We start from the raw sequence: 23,411 nt of genomic DNA, 5'->3' as shown, positions 1-23,411 counted from the left end.
GCGACTGACAAGCAAGCCAGCATCAGGACTCAAGGCAAATGAAAAAAATTCGATGTTATTTTATTTACTAGTGTTTTTCTTCAATATTACATGCAAATGTACAGTATCTCTTACGTTTTTACCAATGCTTCCCTTATGAACTGGAACACATTTCATAACATTGCTCGTATGGGGGCATTGAAATAGTGCATCATGATTGTGTTCCGACTTACAAACAGTTTGACTTACGAACGGGTTTCAGGAGCTCGAGTACTCTCTCGATTATCTGCACGCAGTTTATCCGATTTGCGGATTAACCGCGCACCTGAGATTGACAAATTAATAACTCGCAGATTTTCCCTTAAGCCCAAATTATTCATCTAAGAAATACATTGTTATTCCTGGAAATGTTTTACAAGTCGCATGCTTAAACCCAACAAATATAGTTGCTTCAGTTAATTCGAAATCCACGTGGTCTCCTCTACAGTACAGTCATTGCAATATCTTTACAACAGAGGGTGGAGTTTGATTGATGTTGATTGGTGTGGCTCTGCTGTCATCCACTTAGTGGGCCGAGTCTTCCGCTGGGCGGGAGCAGGAAAGTTATCACTTAGCACGTGCATCGATCAGTTGATAATTTCGTTTTTTGCATGGAGATCCGCGGAAAATGCATATTTTGGATTATCTGTGATCTTGGCTGTCCTCCCCGTCATTAACACGTAAATCGAGAGTCTGTTGTAGTTCAGGTACGTCCACTTGCGGCCAATGTTCTCTTGACATACGCGGTGGTGCACTGCTCACTGCTGAGAACCTGGAAGAGGATTGCATCGTGTGAGGTGGGACGGAGCAGGCCAAGAGATAAGGCACAGCAGTGGAATCCTCACACACACAAACATGCACATTCATACACATCACACTCGCACGCAAAAAGACAAAGATCCCCCGTGTAGCCTGTAACAGATTGTTGGGGCAAGTGCTGCTAACGAGCACCTATGAAGGCCGGCACGGCACACGAGGGGGTGGGTGGCCAGCACCACACGTCAGGTCGCCTTGGTCTCCCCAGTGCTGTTCATGACATGTCCGTCAGGAAGGCTCTTCCTGCCAATATTAGGAACCTGCTGGGAGCTATGCACTTTTAAATCATCCAGATTGACAAACTCATTTCTCTATAACTGCTTGTTGTGTTTAGTTTGTTATCCTTTCCCCACACCTCCAATTAGCACGGTTGGCTACGCACGGTGCAAAAGAAGTCCAACATACATTGCAAATTACTCGACACTACACAACTACACAGTACATTATATACTACACTATACACTACTACACACTAATATACTAGGCACTATACTATGTACTACACTGATATATACTACACGACTAGACTACATTTATAACTAATTTATTTAGGACTGCTTGTTGTTGCGTTTAGTTGTCCTTCCCTCGCCACCTCCGATCAGCACAGTCGGTTACCAACCTGTACCACTGACATGCTAATTTTCTGACATTAGCATCACTAACCCAGCTTCTTTCTACCTTCTATCTATTACCTGTGCCCAACTCCCCCCCCTCCCTCCCCCCTTTCTTCCTGCTCCAGCTCCGCCCACTTAGCCCTGGGGTTGAGCCCACCAAAACCCTTCATAAGCTCTTGTTGTTAGCAGATCTTTATCCTAAATCGGAAGTTGTCCTGCTGTATTGGTTCCGCCTGAAGAGGGTCGCTTGTGTTGCGTTTGTCTGATGACCATCGACCTCTCTCGCCTGAAGACGGTCGTTTGTGTTGCCATCAAAACGTCGCGATTTATTTTATTTCTACCTTCGTGACTTTACCGAAAGAACCAAAGAGTATGGTTACCAACGGTTCGAAAGAAGTTCAACATATGTACAGGCAGTCCCCTGGGTTACGAAAGGGTTAGGGTTCCCGAGAAATATCCGCAACCCGATTTATCCGTATGTCGGAAACTGAACAATTTTCCCCAAAATCAAGATAAAATCCCCATATGCCTCCCCTACCGTTTTCTCTCTACTGTATCGCTGTACATACTCTGCACTTCTTTTGATTATTTCATTTGATTGAATATCTACCCTGACAACTACGCATAATTAAACTAATGGATCATATAGTCTATTGTGTCCATTTGTTTATGCATACCATGAAGCATAGAAAACAATTACGTAATGCTACAAAAGGAAAAGCGACGATGTGGCAGGTAGAGCCTACTCACGATAACAATGTAACAGCACGACTCAGAGGTGCTAGACAGGATACCACCGCCTTGGGGAATGTGGCACCGCCTTACGCCTCGTCGCTCCGCTGCAGTCCCCCGTAACCTTGCCGCGCTGCACTATTTGTGCTTCCCTAACTAATGCAAGCATTTACGCATTTCACGGGAGCATTTCCGTTAGTCGGATTTCCGTAACTCGGGTCTTTCGTAACCCGGGCACTGCCCGTACACACAACACACCGCATTAGGTCCTCTCATTTAAGGCAGAGTCCTCCGAGGGGAGGGCCCAAGACCAATTAAAATATTCACAAGTTATTGGTCGTGAGGTGGGGGATAATACTCAGGATGCCATGGAAGAGTGCACTAACCAATACACATTCTCACACCATGCGCACGCTCACACCGTCTCTCTCGTCTCTCAAGTCTCACTGCGTCGCTGGGCTCAGTGGGTCGACTTGTCGTCAGGGAGACTCAGAGACTCTAGCCTGACCTCTTGGCTCATCACAGCCCAGCGACGACCAACGCAGTCACTTACAGACACAAATACACACACACACACGCTCACCCCGTACACATACACACACCAACCTGTGGGTCTGTGAACTCCATCACTCCTCAGTAGGACGTTGCCATGAGTCTTAATACATTCACCAGCCTGTTCATACACGCAGAGACATGCAGAGACACACTTAAAAACAGAGATCCCCTTCATAGCCTTAACAGACTGTTGGGGTAAGTGCTGTTAGTGAGCAGTGCCTATGTAGACCGGCAGGGCACACGAACGGGTGGGTGGCCAGCACCACGCCCGACCACCGTCGTATCCCAAGCGATGATGTTTACACATCGCAACGGGTACTCATTAGAGGCCGTGTCGACCTAAAAGAGGCCACGGACTGGTTCAAATAATCGTAATTCGTGTTAGCCGTGAGCGGGAATAATCTCCCATTGCAGGAATTTGTAGCAAAGCGCGCTGATACACTCTCACTCCCACACACTTAGGTCACTTAAGCCACACCACTCGACACAGATGAAGTGGACCGTGCAGTAAACCCACTGTAGTCTGCGCTCCCTTCAACGGAGGAAGAACGCAAAACTACAAACCCTATCCTGAAGTCGCCTTGTTGGTTGCGACTTGTACATTGCCATTCAAAAACCAGAACACACACTGCCTTGTTCCAGACTAAAACAGAGCTCCCCCCCCGCCACCACCAACCCACCTGTGAAGCCTGCAGAGGCTGTCGGGGTGAGGGCTGTCTTTGAGGAGCGCCTATGAAGGCCGGCACTGTGACACATGAAGGGGGGTGGGTGGCCAGCACCACGACCCGGCCACTTTCAACTCCCTGCCTTTGCAAGGATGAGGAGCCATCAGACAGGGGTGATAGATGTTGGGTCGACATTCGCTCAGCGATCCGCAACTCATCTCTCTCATCATGTGGCTCCTGTTGCTGCTACAGCACCTGCCACAGAAGCGATGACCGCCGGAGCGTACGGCGATCAAACGTCATTTTACCTGTTAGGGTGGACTGGGAAGGCGAATTAATGCGTCCCACGACCTCCTCCTTCTCGTCCTGCAAGCTAATGGGGACCCCCCCCTGTAGACACAGAGAGAAATACGTGTAGAGCTTGCATTTAAGAGTCACGACTGCAGAAGCAAATGATTGGCAGATGCACCACCTGTGCTCCTCCCCACTGTGCCAACACATTCACACTCATAAAGACAAAGATCCCCCTCCCCGTATAGCCTTGAGCACACTGTTGGGAGCAAGTGCTGTTACCGAGCACCTGTGAAGGCCGGCACTGTGGCACACAAAGCAGGGTGGGTGGCCAGCGCCACGCCCAACTCCCTTAGTCTCCCCTAGTGGCGATGTTTACGCATCACAACAGGTACCCATTCGAGGCCAAGCCTACCGAGAGGCCCCCAGATAATCATCAGCATTGTCGGCGGTGAGCAGGAATCCAACTCGGGCTGCCGGTTTCGTGGCGCAGTGAGTGCACTTTACCACTGCACTACCGCTTCCCACATGCAAACACACAGACATATACCACCGCTTACCACATACAAACACACAGACATATATATACACATCTGTAGTGGCATGGTACTACTCATAGCCGGCAGTACTAGCTCAGGCCAGTAGAGAGCAGAAGGGAGGCCGGACCTGCGCAAGAGCAATGATGGACAGTTGGCGCTAGGCAATCCCTGGAGGGAGCATCGGTACCAACGGTTCGGACCCCAGGCCCCCGGGAGGGGGCTGGGGCATGAAGTAATTCTCCAGGCCCGTGGAGAAGGTTCTGGAAGGGAGGCGTGGCCAGGGGTGGTGTGAGCCATGACTCTCTATATAAGCCAGGTCCCTGAACGGCTCAGCTCCGTATCGTCCGGCTGAAGACCAACCTGGAGCCCTGAAGAGAAAAGAGCCTTGTGGGCAAAGCTAAACCCGTGGCTCGGGTGAAGCTTGAGCTGTACCAGTGAAGCTCCGAGCTTATAACCAGTGAAGATCCAAGAGAAGATTCAAGCCTCCGTCAGAATAGGTGTCGTGTAATCAGTAAGAGGCGGGTTAGCCTGGAGGGACTACTTCCAATATGGTATCGGGTGAAGGGGCCATTACACCCCTTTGTGTTGTAGCCTATTAATGTTATAATGAACGTGTTGCCTCAGAGTAAGCTTCCTCCAGTTTATTATCCACTACACATCGATGCTACGTATAAGCCTTGAGAGGATAACTGCTCTAAGCACTTGCTCTGGTAACTGGGTTCGTAGCGCGGTTGCGTTTGCCAATGCACTACCGCTCCCTGCCACACAGACAGACACACATACACAAATACCAAAGACATACCACCACACTTGCTCCGAGTCTCACTGCGTCACTGGGCTCAGTGGGTCGACTTGTCGTCAGGGAGACTCAGAGACTCTAGCCTGACCTCTTGGCTCATCATAGCCCAGCGACGACCAACCGCAGTCACTTACAGACACAGATACTCACAGACACAGATATTCACAGTCAGATACTCACACGCTCACCCCTGTACACATACACACACCAACCTGTGGGTCTGTGAACTCCATCACTCCTCAGCAGGACGTTGCCATGAGTCTTAACGCAACATTCACCGGCCTGTATATACATGCAGAGACACGCAGAGACACACTTAAAGACAAAGATCCCCTTCATAGCCTTAACAGACTGTTGGGGTAAGTGCTGTTAGTGAGCAGTGCCTATGAAGGCCGGCAGGGCACACGAACGGGTGGGTGGCCAGCACCACGCCCAACCACCGTCGTCTCCAGAGCGATGATGTTTACATTGCAACGGGTACTCATTAGAGGCCGTGTCAACCTAAAAGAGGCCACGGACTGGTTCAAATAATCGTCATTCGTGTTAGCCGTGAGCAGGAATAATCTCCCATTGCAGGAATTTGTAGCAACGCGCGCTAACTGATACACTCTTACTCCTACACACTTAAGTCACTTAAGCCACACCACTCGACACAGATGAAGTGGACCGTGCAGCAAACCCACCGTAGTCTGCGCTCCCTGCAACGGAGGAAGAACGCAAAACTACAAACCCTATCCTGAAGTCCCCTTGTTGGTTGCGACTTCTACATTGCCATTCAAAAACCAGAACACACACTGCCTTGTTCCAGACTAAAACAGAGCCCCCCCCCCCGCCACCAACCCAGCTGTGAAGTCTGCAGAGGCTGTCGGGGTGAGGGCTGTCTTTGAGGAGCGCCTATGAAGGCCGGCACTGTGACACATGAAGGGGGGTGGTTGGCCAGCACCACGACCCGGCCACTTTCAACTCCCTGCCTTTGCAAGGTTGAGGAGCCATCAGACAGGGGTGATAGATGTTGGGTCGACATTCGCTCAGCGATCCGCAACTCATCTCTCTCATCATGTGGCTCCTGTTGTTGCTACAGCAGCTGCCACAGAAGCGATGACCGCCGGAGCGTACGGCGATCAAACGTCATTTTACCTGTTAGGGTGGACGACTGGGAAGGCGAATTAATGCGTCCCACGAGGACCTCCTTCTCGTCCTGCGAGCTAATGGGGACCCCCCCCTGTAGACACAGAGAGAAATACGTGTAGAGCTTGCATTTAAGAGTCACGACTGCAGAAGCAAATGACTGGCAGATGCACTACCTGTGCTCCTCCCCACTGTGCCAAAACATTCACACTCATAAAGACAAAGATCCCTCTATGTACAGCCTGAACAGACTGTTTGGAGAGTTATGTTACCGAGCACCTGTGAAGGCCGACTGGAGCACTCAAGGGGGTGGGTGGCCAGCACCACGCCAAACCACCTCCATCTCCCGAGCGATGATGTCTACGCATCGCAAAAGGTAATAATTCGAGGCGAAGTCGACCTAGAGGAGGCCCCGCACTGCTTCAGATAATCGTCACTGGTTTAGGTCATGAGCAGAAATCCAACTTGGGCTGCCGGGTTCGTAGCACAGCGAGTGACCTTTATCACTGCGCCACCGCTCCACACACACACATACACAGACGTCAACATACAAAGACAAAGATCCACACACACATATACAAAATACACTGATGCCATGCATAGCCTGAGAGAATCTTGGTGGAAGTGCTCTTAGCAAGCACCTATGAGTGCATTGTCTAGCCAGCACCATACCTGGTTTGCCACTGTCTCTCCAGTGATCTTTACAGACCACACCAGGTACCCATTTTAGGCCAAGTCGATCTAGGGGTGGCTCTGGACTAATCCATGTTTGTCACTGATGTTGGTTATGAGTGGGAATCGATCTCTGGTCGCTGGGTTCGTAGTGCGGTGCGCGCTAACCATTGCCCACACACAGACACAGACACACAGCTACCACAGCCATACCACCACACTCGCTCTCCGAGTCTCACTGTGTCACTGAGCTCAGTGGGTCGACTTATCGTCAAGCAGACTCAGAGACTCTAGCCTGACCTCTTGGCTCATCACAGCCCAGTGACAACCATCACCATCACTCACAGACACTTACAGAAATAGAATCTCAGACACAGAAAACAACAGCCGCCATCCGCCACTGAGTAGCGGTGACATCACAACGGCGGTTGTGCCATAAGTTTACTGAGATGAGTTGCAGATGCACCACCTATGCCCCCTACTGTGCCAACGCATATACTGCACACACAAACCTGCGGGTCTGCGTACTCCGTGAAGACTTCTCAGGAGGATGTTGCCATGAGTCTTGGCGCCACTTTCACCTGCTTGTTGACACACGCAGAGACACGCAGAGACACACTTAATGACAGAGATCACCCGTATACCTTTAACAGACTGTTGGGGGAAGTGCTGTTAGCGAGCAGCGCCGTTGAAGGCCGGCACGGCACACAAGGGGGTGGGTGGCCAACATCATACCCGGCCGCCTTCGTCTCTACGGTGGCGATGTTTACACACTGCATCAGGTACTCATTTGAGGCTGAGTCGACCTAGGGGAGGCTCAGGACCAGTTCAGATGATCGTCACCAGTGTTGGCCGTGATTGGGAATCGAACTCTGATCGCCGGGTTTGTAGCGCAGTGTGCTAAACGCTACTACAATACCACTCCCTACACTACCGCTCCCTACACATCGATGCACACACACACACAGATGCAGCCGGCATACCACCACTCGCTCTCAGAGTCTCACTGCGTCGCTGGGCTCAGTGGGTCAATTTGTCGTCAGGGAGACTCAGAGACTCTAGCCTGACCTCTTGGCTCATCACAGCCCAGCGACAACCAGCACCATCACTCAGACACTCACAGAAAACAACAACAGCCGCCATTCGCCACTACGTGGCGGTGACGTCACCAAGGCGCTTGTGCCAGGCTATGTGCACTCTAAGGTCACGTGAAGTGTCGGGAGGACAGACCCAGGTGCCATAGGTTGACTGAGATGACGCAGATGCACCACCTATGCCCCCTACTGTGCCAACCCACATACTAACACACACAAACCTGCGGGTCTGCGTACTCGGTGATGACTTCTCAGGAGGATGTTGCCACGAGTCTTGACGTCAATTTCACCTGTCTGTTTATACACGCAGAGACACGCAGAGACACAATTAATGACAGAGATCACCCGTATATCCCATGTATAGCCTTAAGAGACTGTTGGGGACAAGTGTTGTTAGCAAGCGACGCCTATGAAGGCCGGCACTGTGGCACATGAAAGGGGGTTGGTGGTCAGCACGACACCCGGACGCCTTTGTCTCCCTGTCGTTGGGGGGTTGAGGAGCCATCAGACAGGGGTGATAGATGTTGGGTCGACATTCGCTCAGCGATCCGCAACTCATCTCTCTCATCATGTGGCTCCTGCTGCGACAGCAGCTGATATAGAAGTGATAACCACCGGAGCGATCAAATTATGTCGTCAGAGCCAGCGTAGTTCGATCGAACGTCGTTGTACCTGTTAGGGTGGGGAGGTGAATGGGCAGGTGAATGAAGCGTCCCACCACCTCCTCGTCCTGCGAGCTAATGGGGACCCTGCAGACACAGAGAGAAAGACGCATAGAGTTTGTGTTTAAGAGTCACGGCTGCAGAAGCAAAAGACTGGCAGATGCACCACCTGTGCTCCTCCCCACTGTGCCAATAAATTCACACTCAAAAAGACAAAGATCCCTCTATGTACAGCCTGAACAGACTGTTGGGAGAGAGTTCTGTTACCGAGCACCTGTGAAGGCCGGCACTGTAGCACTCAAGGGGGTGGGTGGCCAGCACCACGCCAAACCACCTCTGTCTCCCGAGCGAAGATGTCTACGCATCGCAATAGGTACTAATTCGAGGCCAAGTCGACCTAGAGGAGGCCCCGCACTGCTTCAGAAAATCGTCACTGGTGTTGGTCGTGAGCAGGAATCCAACTCGGGCTGCCGGGTTCGTAGCACAGCAAGTGACCTTTATCACTGCGCCACCGCTCCACACATACACACACACATACACAGACGTCAACATACACACAAAAACACAGACCCACACACACATATACAAAATACACTGATACCACGTATAGCCTGGAGAGAATCTTGGTGCAAGTGCTCTTAGCAAGCACCTATGAGTGCATTGTGTAGCCAGCACCATACCTGGTTTGCCACCGTTTCTCCAGTGATCTTTACAGACCACACCAGGTACCCATTTTAAGTCGAGTCGACCTAGGGGAGGCTCAGGACTAATCCATATGTCTGTCACGGAAGTTAGTTATAATGAGTGGGAATCGATCTCTGGTCGCTGGGTTCATAGTGCGGTGAGTGCCAACCGTTGTCCTACCGCTCCTCACACACACAGACACACAGACACACAGCTACCAAAGCCATGCCACCACACTCGCTCTCCGAGTCTCACTGTGTCACTGGGCTCAGTGGGTCGACTTGTCGTCAGGGAGACTCAGAGACTCTAGCCTGACCTCTTGGCTCATCACAGCCCAGTGACGACCAGCACCATCACTCACAGACACTCACAGAAATAGAATCTCACAGACAGAAAACAACAGCCGCCATTCGCCACTAAGTGGCGGTGACGTCACCACGGCGCTTGTGCCAGGCTATGTGCACTCTAAGGTCACGTGAAGTGTCGGGAGGTCATGGGTCAGACCCAGGTGCCATAAGTTTACTGAGATGAGTGGCAGATGCACCACCTATGCCCCCTACTGTGCCAACCCATATACTGCACACACACAAACCTGCAGGTCTGCGTACTCCATTAAGACTTCTCAGGAGGATGTTTCCATGAGTCTTGGCGCCACTTTCACCTGCTTGTTTACACACGCAGAGACACGCAGAGACACACTTAATGACAGAGATCACCCGTATACCTTTAACAGACTGTTGGGGGAAGTGCTGTTAGCGAGCAGCGCCGTTGAAGGCCGGCACGGCACACAAGGGGGTGGGTGGCCAACATCACATACCGGCTGCCTTTGTCTCTAAGGTGGCGATGTTTACACACCACACCAGGTACTCATTTGAGGCTGAGTCGACTTAGGGGAGGCTCAGGACCAGTTCAGATGATCGTCACCGGTGTTGGCCGTGAATGGGAATCGAACTCTGATCGCCGGGTTTGTAGCGCAGTGCACTAACCGCTATTACAATACCACTCTCTATACTACCGCTCCCTACACATCGATGCACACACACACACAGATGCAGCCGGCATACCACCACTCGCTCTCTCCGAGTCTCACTGCGTCGCTGGGCTCAGTGGGTCAATTTGTCGTCAGGGAGACTCAGAGACTCTAGCCTGACCTCTTGGCTCATCACAGCCCAGCGACGACCAGCACTATCACTCAGACACTCACAGAAAACAACAGCCGCCATTCGCCACTACGTGGCGGTGACGTCACCAAGGCGCTTGTGCCAGGCTATGTGCACTCTAAGGTCACGTGAAGTGTCGGAAGGACAGACCCAGGTGCCATAGGTTGACTGAGATGACGCAGATGCACCACCTATGCTCCCTACTGTGCCAACCCACATACTAACACACACAAACCTGCGGGTCTGCGTACTCGGTGATGACTTCTCAGGAGGATGTTGCCACGAGTCTTGACGTCAATTTCACCTGTCTGTTTATACACGCAGAGACACGCAGAGACACAATTAATGACAGAGATCACCCGTATATCCCATGTATAGCCTTAACAGACTGTTGGGGACAAGTGTTGTTAGCAAGCGACGCCTATGAAGGCCGGCACTGTGGCACATGAAAGGGGGTTGGTGGTCAGCACGACACCCGACCGCCTTTGTCTCCCCGTCGTTGGGGGGTTGAGGAGCCATCAGACAGGGGTGATAGATGTTGGGTCGACATTCGCTCAGCGATCCGCAACGCATCTCTCTCATCATGTGGCTCCTGCTGCGACAGCAGCTGATATAGAAGTGATAACCACCGGAGCGATCAAATTATGTCGTCAGAGCCAGCGTAGTTCGATCGAACGTCGTTGTACCTGTTAGGGTGGGGAGGTGAATGGGCAGGTGAATGAAGCATCCCACCTCCTCCTCGTCCTGCGAGCTAATGGGGACCCTGCAGACACAGAGAGAAAGACGCGTAGAGCTTGTGTTTAAGAGTCACGGCTGCAGAAGCAAATTACTGGCAGATGCACCACCTGTGCTCCTCCCCACTGTGCCAATAAATTCACACTCAAAAAGACAAAGATCCCTCTATGTATAGCCTGAACAGACTGTTGGGAGAGCTCTGTTACCGAGCACCTGTGAAGGCCGGCACTGGAGCACTCAAGGGGGTGGGTGGCCAGCACCACGCCAAACCACCTCCGTCTCCCGAGCGATGATGTCTACGCATCGCAATAGGTACTAGTTCGAGGCCAAGTCGACCTAGAGGAGGCCCCGCACTGCTTCAGATAATCGTCACTGGTTTAGGTCGTGAGCTGAAATCCAACTTGGGCTGCCGGGTTCGTAGCAAAGCGAGTGACCTTTATCACTGCGCCACCGCTCCACACATACACTAACACATACACAGACGTCAACATACACACACACAGACCCACACACACAAAATACACTGATGCCACGTATAGCCTGAGAGAATCTTGGTGGAAGTGCTCTTAGCAAGCACCTATGAGTGCATTGTGTAGCAAGCACCATACCTGGTTTGCCACTGTCTCTCCAGTGATCTTTACAGACCACACCAGGTACCCATTTTAGGCCAAGTCGATCTAGGGGAGGCTCTGGACTAATCCATGTTTGTCACTGATGTTGGTTATGAGTGGGAATCGATCTCTGGTCGCTGGGTTCGTAGTGCGGTGCGCGCTAACCATTGCCCACACACAGACACACAGCTACCACAGCCATACCACCACACTCGCTCTCCGAGTCTCACTGTGACACTGGGCTCAGTGGGTCGACTTATCGTCAGGGAGACTCAGAGACTCTAGCCTGACCTCTTGGCTCATCACAGCCCAGTGACAACCATCACCATCACTCACAGACACTTACAGAAATAGAATCTCAGACACAGAAAACAACAGCCGCCATTCGCCACTAAGTAGCGGTGACATCACAACGGCGGTTGTGCCATAAGTTTACTGAGATGAGTTGCAGATGCACCACCTATGCCCCCTACTGTGCCAACGCATATACTGCACACACAAACCTGCGGGTCTGCGTATTCCGTGAAGACTTCTCAGGAGGATGTTGCCATGAGTCTTGGCGCCACTTTCACCTGCTTGTTGACACACGCAGAGACACACTTAATGATAGAGATCACCCGTATACCTTTAACAGACTGTTGGGGGAAGTGCTGTTAGCGAGCAGCGCCGTTGAAGGCCGGCACGGCACACAAGGGGGTGGGTGGCCAACATCATACCCGGCCGCCTTTGTCTCTACGGTGGCGATGTTTACACACTGCATCAGGTACTCATTTGAGGCTGAGTCGACCTAGGGGAGGCTCAGGACCAGTTCAGATGATCGTCACCGGTGTTGGCCGTGATTGGGAATCGAACTCTGATCGCCGGGTTTGTAGCGCAGTGTGCTAAACGCTACTACAATACCACTCCCTACACTACCGCTCCCTACACATCGACGCACACACACACACAGAGATGCAGCCGGCATACCACCACTCGCTCTCTCCGAGTCTCACTGCGTCGCTGGGCTCAGTGGGTCAATTTGTCGTCAGGGAGACTCAGAGACTCTAGCCTGACCTCTTGGCTCATCACAGCCCAGCGACGACAACCAGCACCATCACTCACAGACAGATACTCAATGACACAGAAAACAACAGCCGCCATTCGTCACTAAGTGGCGGTGACGTCACCAAGGCGCTTGTGCCAAGCTATGTGCACTCTAAGGTCACGTGAAGCGTCGGGAGGACAGACCCAGGTGCCATAGGTTGACTGAGATGACGCAGATGTACCACCTATGCCCCCTACTGTGCCAACCCATATACTGCACACACAAACCTGCGGGTCTGCATACTCGGTGATGACTTCTCAGGAGGATGTTGCCACGAGTCTTGACGTCACTTTCACCTGCCTGTTTATACACGCAGAGACACGCAGAGACACAATTAATGACAGATCACCCGTATATCCCATGTCTAGCCTTAAGAGACTGTTGGGGGCAAGTGCTGTTAGCGAGCGACGCCTATGAAGGCCGGCACTGTGGCACATGAAAGGGGGTTGGTGGTCAGCACGAAACCCGGCCGCCTTTGTCTCCCCGTCGTTGGGGAGTTGAGGAGCCATCAGAGAGGGGTGATAGATGTTGGGTCGACATTCGCTCAGCGATCCGCAACTCATCTCTCTCATCATGTGGCTCCTGCTGCTACAACATATACTGCAGCTTCTGTAACTTTTATAGTTACGACTTCTACAGCTATCATCGTAACCACTACCTATAGTCACTAACCACATCTCACCCGCCACGGAAAGACCACCGCAGGCTTCCTCTGCCATGCCTCCTCGCTTCCATCTCCGTTCATCTTCTCCCATCGCCATCGGCGAATCCATCAGTGCGGCGTTTTCTGCAAAAGGCAACACTTATTGGAGGGTGGGCGGGGGGAGGGTTTTTTTATGGTCACGTCAAGATGGTCGTGGCACCTGGGAGAGGCCTTCATCCAGCAGTCGACAGAGCAAGTTGGACACTTTCTCCATTCAGGGCAACTCCCCAATAACAACGCAACCTCGGTGGCTAGATGTTAACTACCTCGCCTGGTATGCGGGAGGCTGTGGGTTCCATCCCGACGCTGACTTCTGCTGTATATTTGGAGTTTGTATGTCTCTCTCCCAGTGGTCGTGTGGATTTGTCTCCGGGTCCTTCGTTTTTTTCCTCCACATTTTGAAACGTGCATTTAGATTATTTGGCTGCTATATATTTCCACATGATAAGACACAAACAACGCATGTTCATTCTAAATGTGGAGGACTAAAACCGGAGGACCGGGACAAAAATCCACGCGACCACTGGGAGAGACATGCAAGCTCAAAATATACAGCAGCGATCAGGATCGAACCCACGATCCTCCTGTATACTGGGCGAGGCAGTTAACATATCCTAGCCACCGTGACACCCACATGATGAGCACCACTGTCTAAATGCTAGTTTGAGCAGGAAAATCACTTCCCGAGTTGATTTTTTTCTAAACCGGGTGACAACCCCAAGAGACAAGGATGAGTCTCATTTGTCAGTCAACTGAGTCACCAAAACAATAAAACCCAAACCAAATCAAGTGCACCAAACACTGAAAGCAAACATAAATTGGGAGCCAAAGCAGCATCACGTGAAAAATTGAGAATATCGTATTAATACCTGTCAACCCATGAGGTTAACCCATATGCTTGTACATGGGAAATTGAGTTATCAGCATCCATACAGCGTACGGCCGTTCAAATACGGGCCAACATTATTTTTTTGTCTATTTATTTGTGTTTCTCTCTTGTGATGGGACTTTGTAGGATGAACGTTGAGATTTATAAGGGCACAGCGTGACCAATGAGGCCTGAATTGGTCTGTATTAAGGCAGGGCTCTAAAAAGGGATGCGTAATGCACGGACATAACATCGAGGACTTTTGATACCATACTATCCGTGTGGTGGCCCCAGATGCATTGGCTACTCTGCCCTTGTGATGCTCAGTGCACTGCGGAAACGTTTCAGCATTCGCAACGGTTGCGTATGAAATCAGCACGCCATCGCAAAACAAGGAGGGTGGCAGAGGACACAGCCACCAAGGCAGCCAACGGCACTTCTGATGCCAATATGATAAAAAAAAATTGGTACATGCGATATTCACGCCATTGTACATAGCCAACAATGCTCATCAGAGGTGCAGGGGAAGAACAAAATAAACACAAAAAGCTGTTTAAATTAAATTAGTTTTGAATCTAGATCCAGTGGCTTTCTACCCTGCTTATCTCCATCTCCATATATATATAAAAAGCAAAGTTGTGATTATGTGTGTCTGTTCAAAATGTTTAGTGTACTTCCCGACATGCAACAAACTTGAAATTTGCCATGTGGGTACTTTCCAGACTGTACACCATGCAAAAAAGCACAATTATTTTTTTTTTGGGGGGGGGGGGCCTCAATAATGCATATATTTTTTGCACGGCAAGTGAGCTGTGACGTCAAATCTGTCATGTGACCCGCGCATGTGGAAGCGTAACGCATTGTAGTGTAGTGGTTAACGCGCTGCGCTACGAACCCGGCGACCCAAGTTCGATTCCCGCTCACGGCCACCACCGGTGACGATTATTTGAACCGGTCCTGGGCCTCCCCTAGGTCGACTCAGCCTCAAACGAGTAAATGGTGTTTTGTGTCAACATCGCCACTGGGGGGACAAAGGCAGCCAGGGCGTGGTGAATCCAAGTCCTGGCCGAAGCCGGGTAGTAAAGCTAGTTGGGTAGAAAGCCCTGCTTATAATCACCCTGTTACTGGTAGGAACGAAGTGGACCAGCCTACAATAGATTATTTCGTCCGTCCGTCCGATGTCCGATAACGTGTAGCAACATCTCCCCCTACTGAAAACACTTGGCATGACCCTACAAAAACCTTTAGACTCTGTGAGGCTTTCCTGGCTAAACAAGTGTAACATTCCCTTATAATTCCCTCAGATAGCTTTTAATTAAAACATTTAAATTAATGAGGCTTTCCTGGCTAAACACGTGTAACATTCCCTTATAATTCCCTGAGATGGCTTTTAATTAAAACTTTGAAATTAAATAAAAAAACTCACAGCGCCCTAAAGCCTGCAGCTAGGCCTAAAGCCTAGAACTAGGCCTCAAAGTCTCCCTTCGTATCTTACCCCCGCGTGTGTGCAAGGGAGTTAATGTTTAACAATGTTACATTCCCTGATGCTTTTAAATAGAAACATTTAAATTTAAAGCTTTTACATAAATAATAAAAACATTTAAATTTAAAATTAACTCACGGCGGCCTAAAGCCTACAGCTAGGCCTAAAGCCTAGAAGTAGGCCTCACACTCTCCCTTCGTATCGTCCGATTCGGTGTAGCAACATCGCCCCCTACTGCAAACACTTGGCAGGACCCTACAAAAACCTTTAGACTCAGTGGGGCTTTCCTGTCTAAACAAGTGTAATAATACATTATGTTAATATTCTTTGGTTATTCGTTCCTACCAGCCCACCCCGCAGGGTCCTGTTAATGCCCCAAGGCTATCACCAAAGCTCTGCTGTGTTTAATATGTATTACGCACGTTGACCTAGCAAAGCCTTACCAAGTCTAGACTTTTCAAAGTCTAAGCCACTTCTTTGGGCTATCATTTGTGATGCCCAAGAGATGTATAAAAAAACATCTGAATCGAGTCACTTCGCAGGAATTTTTCAGGATAGGGACGTTTTGGTCAATACAAGTTACATCGCGCGGGGTTACGTTGCTATTAGCTATGGGAGGAGATTTGTTGCTCCCGTCGAAAACCCACGCCGGAACAACGGAGGGAGAAAATAAAAACTCCACTGAAAAAGGCACCCAACGGCAGGCAATCAAACGTAGGCGCTTTCGAAGCTGCGAGGAACCACAAATAATGGTCTCTGCAGTGGTTTCATAGCTGGGGCACGATGTTGCTGTAAGTGTAAACCGACGAGGAATATTTTAATGTAAATCCCGCTCGTTGGTTCGCATTATTTTGCAATAATCGCCAGATTTCCATTTTCGGTGTTGTCTGCGACGAAATTAAAACTCGACGATTTTAAAGTCATTCATGCCATGGCCAATTGTAATAACGAGGAATGTATTTTATATAAGTTTGTTTGCGCGCAATTGTTTAGGTTTCTTTCGCAACATAACATTGGAGCCGATTTCTATTTGCTTGTAGTTTGCTCAAATTTCCATTGGGTTAATTTAACATGCAGGCTTTATCCCTCTATTTAAGACCAAAACAGGATTTCTCCACAACTCTGGCTGTTGCCTGATGATACTGTTTCATGTAATTACTGGCGAAACGTTACTCGAATTGTAAATGTTGGGAGTGGGTTTACTCTCCAACACACAACCGGTTCGCTGTACTCGTAACAAATTGGCATCTTTTGTTTTCGTGACAAACCTTGCTAATTAGCTATCGGGTGGTGTCCGGTTTAATTACATTTATATTTACGAGATCTAACCCAAAAAAACCTTATGGATCCATACCCTTCGGTTCTGTCGGTAAAGTCACGTAGGTATAAAATAAATTAAATCACGACGTTTCGGGCGCAACACAAGTGTCCGTCATCGGGTGGGAAAACCACAGCAAGAAACAATTGCTGAAACAACTACAGCAATTGTTTCTTGCTGTGGTTGTCCCACCTGATGATGGACCCTTGTGTTGCGCCCGAAACGTCGTGGTTTAATTTATTTATACCTACGTGACTTTACCGAAAGAACCAAAGAGTATAGATCCCTACAGTGACGAAAACTTCAAATATGGATCCATTTGGTTGTTCGTGTTCCCGTTCATATTTCTATTTGGCGATGTGCGTTTTTGTTCCGTTGGTAATTAGTCCACTCTTTTAGGCCAGATGAGAGCAGGTGTCTTTGAAAATGCGAGTTAGAAGTATTCCCTGGTTACTCGCGATACGGTATACGCTCCGGAGACGCACGTGAATAACAAATGTCGCAGATGATATTTGGTCCTACGAGTACCATATAGCGCAGCATCTGCAGATGCTTCTAAATCTTCTAGAAGTTCTCTCTGCCTAGCATCACTTATTTCTCATAACTTCATCTCTCCACTTTCTTGCATCACTTTATCCCGTCATCACTTTATCTCTCTCGATGCAGTGGTCGTGTAGGCTTACATATGCCATTCGCAGACAGCCAGAATCGTGGATAGCGATTTCGTGAATAACGAGATAATTCTACGTATACCAACACTTTTTCGCACCACACGTGTGACCTGCCAGTCAACTGTTAAAACGAATGTTCGGATGCTGCTGTGGTGGCAGTGGTGCAAAGACCTAATCAAACAACACTCAACACAATCACTGATAACCCTGTGTGGACGTGCAGCCTCAAAGGGAAAGTATAGACAAAGTATGGAGTAAAGTATGCACTGTATGTCATGGTGACTAGGAGATGTTAACTACATTGCCTGGTATACAGGAGGTTGTGGGTTCGATCCCGACCCTGACGCCTGCTGTATATTTGGAGTCTGCGCGTCTCTCTCTCTCTGTGGTCACGTGGATTTTTCTCCGGGTATCTCTGGTTTTTACTCCACATCTTGAATAAAAATCATCCATTGAGAGCTTGAATGCTGCTATAGACTTCCATGTGATAATAAGCCAACTTCGTTGAGCTATCATCTTGTGATGGGCAGGTCGCTTCTGAAATTAACTACATAGCTCCGTGAGTCTATACATTTCTATGGGTCTCTATGCGTTTAGAGGATTTGGCTGCTGCTATAAATGTCCACATGATGATGAAAAGCCCCAATACGTTGAAATATCATCTGTGATGACCAGGTCGCTTCTGACAAAAGATCTACTACACAGCTCAAGTGTGGCCTTACCTGGTAAAATTAAAAACATAGTTTAGGAAAATAGTTTTAGTTTTACATAACAGGCGACGTTTCGGGAAACGGCCCTTATTCATAGTACATGAATAGAGGCTAACGTAGATAATACGAGTTGTAGACTGAACTTTACAACATGGAGCCTAATGAGAATAAAACAAATATAAATGTTACGATCAGAAAAAAACATTTAATTCTATTTCAAAGCAAAAGCCGCAAACGTTTATTTTTTTTTCACCGCTAAGGTGGCACAGTTGTTCTTCACGAATTTGCTATTGTTCTATTGACTTGTTTTACTGCCTCTCCAACGCTTTGGAATTCACAATGCAATTTGAACTTGCATATTTTCTTTATTTTAAGGTGCACCACGGTGGCTAGATGTTAACTACCTCGCCTGTCTTCTTGGTTCTTTCGGTAAAGTCACGTAGAAGGGAAGTAATAAAATAATAAAAATAAAACATAATAAAATAATTCTCACGACGTTTCGGCGTTGTGGCCGAAACGTCGTGAGAATTATTTTATTATGTTTAATTTTTATTATTTTATTACTTCCCTTCTACGTGACTTTACCGAAAGAACCAAGAAGATGAATCCCTGCAGTCACGAAAGCTTTACCTCGCCTGGTTTACAGGTCATGGGTTCGATCCCGACCCTGACGCCTGTTGTAAAGTATCACGGTGGCTAGGCGATGTTAACTACCTCGCCTGGTTTATAGGAGGTCGTGGGTTTGATCCCGACCCTGACGCCTGTTGTAAAATATCACGGTGGCTAGGAGATGTTAACTACCTCGCCTGGATTACAGGAGGTCGTGGGTTCGATCCCGACCCTGACGCCTGCTGTATATTTGGAGTTTGCGCGTCTCTCTCTTCCCGTGGTCGCGTGGATTTTTTCTCCAGGCCTCCTGGGTCCCTCCCCCCCCACACACACATTTAGAAACATGAAATTGAGATTATTTTCGTGATTTTGCTGCTATAAACGACCAAACGATGGGCCCAATTTCTTGAGCGGCTATCATTTCTGGCCAAAGCTTTGCCTGGGTAGGATGTGCATGGTTTAGTTCAGGCGTCGGGAACCTTTTTGACTGGGAGAGCCATAAAAGCCAAATACTTCTAAATATATTTCATTGAGAGCCATATAGTATTTTTTAAGTATAATAAATTAAATGTCTTACTTTTAATGCGACGTCTGGTGCTGCATAGTTTTGCTGATGGCCTTGTAGTCTGGTTCATACGTGGTGAGGTTGAGCTTCATGCAGGCGTGACCCATGAAATTTATCTTCAAAACTAATTTCTGTTCACTTTAAAATGACACAGTATTATTAAGTAATATCACAAGTATTTTAAAATCAGTTCCAAACAGATTTTTATCATTTTTTTTTATTATTTTTTCAACTCAAAATTGTCTGGGAGCCATATGCCGTCACTGGAAGAGCCATATATGGCTCGCGAGCCATAGGTTCCCGACCGCTGGTTTAGTTGTATCTGTGTTTGTGTGATGTGTTCACCTTTGTTAGACTTCTCACTACTGTCGTGTTTCTGTGTACTGTCTGGGGAGCGGTGGTGTAGCGGTCAGCGCGCTGCGCTACGAACCTGGCCACCCTGGTTCAATTCCCCGTCACGGCCAACACCACCAGTGACGACTACCTGAAGCGGTCATGGGCCTCCCCTAGGTCGACTCAGCCTCAAACGAGTACCTCGTGCGGTGTCAGCATCGCCACTGGGGAGACAAAGGCGGCCGGGCGTGGTGCTGCTCGCTAACAGCACTTGCCCCTACAGTCTATCAAGGCTACATGGGGGATCTTTGTCTTGTTGTAACCCCGTGCCCCTCCAAGAAGAGCTTTATAGCTCATCGGATTCCTCCTGCAGCAGTCTACATATTGATTATCGAATATCTACCATATATTTAAATGCGCTTGCACGAAAACGCATTGTAATATAAGTTAAAGGCACTTCACATAAACCTTTAAATTAATCCACGTTTTAACGATGAAAAAAATCACTTTTCTGAAGGCACCCTCACAATGCATTAACTTGAGCGAATTGAAAAACCAAGAGGAATTAGTTTTAAGATGTTTAAATATTTCGATTTAAAGCTTTCGTGACTGCAGGGATTCATCGTCTTGGTTTATTCGTTAAAGTCACGTAGAAGGGAAATAATAAAAATAAAACATAACAAAATACAATGCAAGAATTGTATATTATGTTGTATTTTTATTATTTTATTATTTCCCTTCTACGCGACTTTACCGAAAGAACCAAGAAGATGTTTAAACATTATTTAAACATTATATTGCGGGCCGCGGGCCTGGGGAAGGCTTTAGGCCGCAGGCTTCTTCGCGGCTGAACCGCATCTTTAACTTCTGAAGTTAAAATAAATAAGTAATATAACTTGCGTTACTTTATAAACATCGGCAGCCGCTCAAGATTATTGTTAATTCGCGGTGAATTTGTAGAAACATTGTTCATCTCGTCTTAACCCGCGCACGGGGGCCTCGGGGTTTGTGTTGAATCTCTCCACGTGGTCTTCAGGAGATAAAGTGTTACAATGATTGTTAAAAGTTAAAATCGACAATCTTTTCAAATTTATATTTAACAATCAACGAGTCGCATCGTCGTTGTCAAACAAAACCCGGCGAGATTTTATTCGCGGCGAACTTTTTGAAGAAGAAAAAATTTGCGCGGTCGGCTACGCACGGAGCATGCGAAAGGTCAACACCACAACAGTAACACCACAACAACACCACAACAACAACAGTAACACCATAACAACACCACAACAACAACAGTAACACCACAACAACAACAATAACACCACAACAACAGTAACACCACAACAACAACAACAGTAACACCACAACACCACAACAACAGTAACACCACAACAACAGTAATACCATAACAACACCACAACAACAACAGTAACACCACAACAACAACAGTAACACCACAACAACAAGAACAGTAACAGCACAACACCACAACAGTAACACCACCACAACAACAGTAACACCACAACAACAACACCACAACAACAGTAACACCACAACAACAACAACAGTAACACCACAACAACAACAACAGTAACACCACAACAACAGTAACACCACAACAACAGTAACACCACAACAACAACAGTAACACCACAACAACAGTAACACCACAACAACAGTAACACCACAACAACAACAGTAACACCACAACAACAACAGTAACACCACAACAACAACAATAACAGCACGAGTCGTCGCGATGTTAGACGCGCAGTGTGAGCAGCGATTACTATTGTTGATGGTGACGATGTATCCATGATGATGATGATGGTGGTGGTGATGTTGGTTCCCATTTAAGCAGAGGCCGCTGATGATCGATCGATGATGTTGGTTCCCATTGAGGCCGCTGATGATCGATCAATGCAGAGATATTGGTTAATGCATTCGTGCAGTTGCCGATTAATGATGTAGATGATGATGATGGTGGTGATGAGTGATGGCGAAGTGGAAAGTGATGGTATGGGGAGCGGTAGTGTAGCGGTTAGCTACGAACCAGGCGTTCCTGGGCCTCCCCTAGGTCGACTCAGCCTCAAATGAGTACCTGGTGCGGTGCGTAAACATCGCCACTGGGGAGACAAAGGCGGTCGCGCGGGGTGCTGGCCACCCACCCAACCCCCTCGTGTGCCGTGCCCGCCTTTATAGGTGCTGCTCGCTAACAGCACTTGCCCCTAAAGTATATTAAGGCTACACGAGGGATCTTTGTGGTGGTGGTGATGGTCGTGGTGATGATGGTCGTGGTGGTGATGGTCGTGGTGGTTGGTGGTGGTGGTGATGGTGGTGGTGATGATGGTGGTGGTGATGATGGTCGTGGTGATGATGATGATACTCACACGATGGCTTTACAGAGGACTCTCGCTGCCACGACCACCACGGCCTGCTGCCGAAATGCAAAGGAAGGAGGAGGGGAGAGGGAGGGGAGAGGGAGGCGAGAGTGGGGGGGGAGATAGGGAGGGGAAGGGAGTGGGGGTGGGAGGAGAGAGTGGGGAGGGAGTGGGTGGGTGAGTGGGTGGGTCAGTGAGTTAGTGGGTGAGTGAGTGAGTGGGTGAGTGGGGGGTGAGTGAGTGGGTCAGTGAGTGGTTGAGTGAGTGGGTGAGTGCGTGAGTGGGTGGGTGAGTGGGGGGTGAGTGAGTGGGTCAGTGAGTGGTGAGTGAGTAGGTGAGTGGGTGAGTGCGTGAGTGGGTGGGTGAGTGGGGGGTGAGTGAGTGGGTCAGTGAGTGGGTGAGTGAGTGGGTGAGTGCGTGAGTGGGTGGGTGAGTGGGGGGTGAGTGAGTGGGTCAGTGAGTGGTGAGTGAGTGGGTGAGTGCGTGAGTGGGTGGGTGAGTGGGGGGTGAGTGAGTGGGTCAGTGAGTGGGTGAGTGAGTGGGTGAGTGCGTGAGTGGGTGGGTGAGTGGGGGGTGAGTGAGTGGGTCAGTGAGTGGGTGAGTGAGTGGGTGAGTGCGTGAGTGGGTGGGTGAGTGCGTGAGTGGGTGGGTGAGTGGGGGGTGAGTGGGTGAGTGGGTGAGTGCGTGAGTGGGTGGGTGAGTGGGTGGGTCAGTGAGTGGGTGAGTGGGTGGGTGAGTGAGTGGGTGAGTGGGTGAATGCGTGAGTGGGTGGGTGAGTGGGGGGTGAGTGAGTGGGTGAGTGGGTGAGTGGGTGGGTGAGTGGGTGAGTGCGTGAGTGGGTGGGTGAGTGGGGGGTGAGTGGGTGGGTGAGTGAGTGGGTGAGTGGGTTGGTGGGTGGGTGAGTGGGTGGGTGG

General features: G+C 49.2%; 1 long non-coding RNA gene and 5 other non-coding genes across 12 annotated transcripts; all 6 read right to left on the bottom strand.

The window, feature by feature from the left end:
- Window positions 1–43: 43 nt before the first annotated feature.
- On the bottom strand, window positions 44–22,619 carry LOC133360589 (uncharacterized). 7 transcript variants are annotated; one of them, XR_009757265.1, is made up of 15 exons: window positions 22,507–22,619; window positions 13,532–13,646; window positions 13,087–13,159; window positions 12,279–12,347; window positions 11,116–11,192; window positions 10,665–10,737; window positions 9,862–9,930; window positions 8,596–8,672; window positions 8,145–8,217; window positions 7,342–7,410; window positions 6,167–6,251; window positions 5,242–5,311; window positions 3,709–3,790; window positions 2,787–2,853; window positions 44–790 (listed from the first exon to the last, which is right to left on the bottom strand). It is a non-coding gene; the product is annotated as an uncharacterized LOC133360589 (long non-coding RNA). The 7 variants fall into 7 exon arrangements; XR_009757264.1 differs by having other exon boundaries at window positions 3,416–3,790; window positions 13,542–13,646; XR_009757263.1 differs by having other exon boundaries at window positions 13,542–13,646.
- LOC133360862 (small nucleolar RNA SNORD83) lies at window positions 3,559–3,635 on the bottom strand. Its single transcript, XR_009757315.1, has one exon. It is a non-coding gene; the product is annotated as a small nucleolar RNA SNORD83 (small nucleolar RNA).
- LOC133360861 (small nucleolar RNA SNORD83) lies at window positions 6,017–6,093 on the bottom strand. The gene has a single exon (XR_009757314.1). It is a non-coding gene; the product is annotated as a small nucleolar RNA SNORD83 (small nucleolar RNA).
- On the bottom strand, window positions 8,423–8,499 carry LOC133360860 (small nucleolar RNA SNORD83). Its single transcript, XR_009757313.1, has one exon. It is a non-coding gene; the product is annotated as a small nucleolar RNA SNORD83 (small nucleolar RNA).
- Window positions 10,943–11,019, bottom strand: LOC133360856 (small nucleolar RNA SNORD83). Its single transcript, XR_009757310.1, has one exon. It is a non-coding gene; the product is annotated as a small nucleolar RNA SNORD83 (small nucleolar RNA).
- On the bottom strand, window positions 13,363–13,439 carry LOC133360857 (small nucleolar RNA SNORD83). The gene has a single exon (XR_009757311.1). It is a non-coding gene; the product is annotated as a small nucleolar RNA SNORD83 (small nucleolar RNA).
- Window positions 22,620–23,411: the final 792 nt, after the last annotated feature.

This window comes from Lethenteron reissneri, chromosome 69 (assembly GCF_015708825.2).
Source record: "Lethenteron reissneri isolate LAM-NWPU_2019-01 chromosome 69, ASM1570882v1, whole genome shotgun sequence".
NCBI classification, from domain to species: domain Eukaryota; kingdom Metazoa; phylum Chordata; class Hyperoartia; order Petromyzontiformes; family Petromyzontidae; genus Lethenteron; species Lethenteron reissneri.
Note: the sequence above shows the minus strand (reverse complement) of the source record. Positions and strands in the feature narration are given on the sequence as shown.